Source organism: Medicago truncatula, chromosome 3 (genome assembly GCF_003473485.1).
Source record: "Medicago truncatula cultivar Jemalong A17 chromosome 3, MtrunA17r5.0-ANR, whole genome shotgun sequence".
Taxonomy (NCBI): domain Eukaryota; kingdom Viridiplantae; phylum Streptophyta; class Magnoliopsida; order Fabales; family Fabaceae; genus Medicago; species Medicago truncatula.
The window spans coordinates 10,168,361-10,171,199 of record NC_053044.1 but is presented as its reverse complement, the minus strand read 5'-3'; positions in this window follow the sequence as shown (position 1 = coordinate 10,171,199).

Below are 2,839 nucleotides of genomic sequence, written 5' to 3'. Positions count from 1 at the left end.
TTAAAATCGAGTAATTATCCAAACAATTTAAAGAATTGAATCAGACATGACCTAGCCGCCTTTTAATATATCTCTTAAGTAAATAAAATCAATCTAGTTGTTAAGTACAACGTCCTTTGTGTTTACCCTGATTTTTGGTAAACAACCGTTGTTTTAAAATTAATTGTTTGCAAGATCAGCCAATAGTAGTAGTTAAGTTTTTTTGACAAAGGTAGTAGTTAAGTTCAAATCATGTAATCCCTCTGAAGATGAATTTTATAAAGTTTACTCCTTGTCGACACTATAGTACATTTGTTAAAAAATTGCCATCGATGCGGTGTATTGAATACTCACACTGGTTATTGGTCTTCACATTGAAGGATATGGTGTTTTCAGACCCAAGAATGAAAGCAACAACAAATTGTGTCTTTGTTTCACCAATTAGAAAAAATAGAGAGAATTATAAACAGAGAGGATCCTAACTCCAATTTAAACCTTAGCGTGACTATTATTTATTGTGAGTTAATTGCTTCTCATCCAAATATCTTAATTAAACACAAGACATAAAATGTACCAATTGAAGGTGACGCTATGAGTTTGTTCCTTTAAATAAACGAGATAAATTGCGACATCTTAATATACCTAAGAGACACTTATAATAATGGTGGTTATATGAATTGTCTCTTGCAATTCTAGAAGGGCTAAAAGAAATTTAATTAAAATTAAAAAAGCATGAGGTGTTTTACATATAAAATGATCAAATATTTGTTTGTTTGTTACATGCAATTTAAGGACACATAATATGGCTGAAATTCTAAAAATTCTTTATGTTTTCATCATCTTCCTATCACTAATTCTGGCTGTAATTAGCCAACATCGTAAGTCCATTTTCACATCCATTTAAATGTTTCTTATTTATCATATATAAAATCTTTCACACCCCCTTCTTGTAACATTCATTTATATTCTTATTTGAAATACAGCTTTCACCCCCTGCGAAACCAATGCGGATTGCAAATGTCGTAATCATAAAAGACCAGATTGTCTTTGGCATAAATGTTATTGCTATTAAGTGTAACAATTAAGTGAAAAATAATTCTATGTTACTTTTAATAAGCTACCTATTGATTTGCATGTAATGTTTTAGACTCTTTGGCATAAATGTTATTCCTATTAAGTGTAACAATTATCAAATGCATGTAATGTTCTAGACTCTTCTAGCTGCATGTGGTACCAATTGGATTTTGAAAATAATTTTACCAAATTGAATCCACCAACATAATTAAAACAACCAATTACGTTCTGTAGAAGCTATGTAATAAACATCTCCAATTACATTTTTCAAAATACCACCTTAACATGACTTGAATGCATAGACTTGAAGTAAAGATTCGACAATGCACAACTCACCAAACTATATTATACATTAACTTACACATCATATAATATCTTCACCAATTAACATTATAATCACCATAAATATGTTTTTTTACCAACTTTTTGCATTATCAAGTATTTACATCCTTACAATCAAGAAAGTTATCGTCAATCCATCAAGTTAAAATCACTAAAGGAATCATCATCATAATCATCATCAACAATTATTACCTGAAGAAACAATAACGTTTCAAAATCACATTTTGCATAAAAAACGGACAACTAACCACATCATGACATTCATCATATTTAACATCCAATCATCATTGATTCATTCTTATTATATCCTATTATTGTGAAGCCATTTGCATGTTATCAGATCATAAAACTTCATTTTAACCAAATTCGTCTATTTTCACAAAATCGATTAATTTCAAATTTCTCAACAAAATAAGGGGTCCATTTTCTTACACAACATCAAAAACATCCCTACATATCACCTAACATCTTAGTTAATCAATCATAACATTTTGGTTTCACAAGGTTCCTTAATTTTCTCAAAAACTCAAAGTTAATAAGAGCTTTATTCTTTTATTCATGATCACTCTGTTTTCCTTTTTGTGTTTCTTTGAATGCATCGTAGTCCTTACCCATGATTTCTTTAAAGACAATAGAATTATAGAAAGCACAGGTGGGGTCTATACTATTGTAATTCATTAATTAAGTTGATTAAGTATGACTAGCATAGTTTTATTCCCTCGCTGGCCGAGATAAATATCTTAATGAGTAACATCGTAATGTTTATTTTTCTTTCTCTAAAATAATTTAAGAAAGTCAAAAAAAGGAAAGGCAACTGATTTTGGGAAAATAAATATTGAAATTGTTGTGTATGTCTTCAAATTGCAAAGTTGGGAAGCAGAGAAATCGTAACACGATTTTGGTAATGTTAAAAGCTGTTTTCAGGGCGTCCAATCGTGACATGATTTTGGGAAATCATGACACGATTTTTGGCTTGATGGACAAGATTTTCAGGATAAGGTTGGTCGTACCTTGGATCGTACGCATCAATCGTGGCACGATTGGGGAAAAACGTGACACGATTTTGACGCAGAAGGCAGCTATATAAGTGTTCTTTGCAGATTTTGAAGAGTGAGTTGGAAGAGAGAGAAACTTGGGAAATCAAAGGAAGAAACTTTAGGGTTTAGGGTCTTTGATTAGAGTCTCTCTTGGGTTGGGAAATATTGTAAACACCTTGGTGAGTGAAAATCATTGAGTGTCTTGGTCATTGGTGAGATTGGGAGAAAAGGGTAGAAATTAGGGTTGTTCTTTGTGAACTTGTCAAAACTAATTTCTTGTAACCCTTTTGTATCTTTTTGTAAGAACTCATTGATAGTGGATTGGAGAGTTCAATCTCTCCTCCAAAGTAGGTCAAGTTTGAACCGAACTGGGTGAACAATCTCTTGGTGTGTTTGTTTCTCTCTGC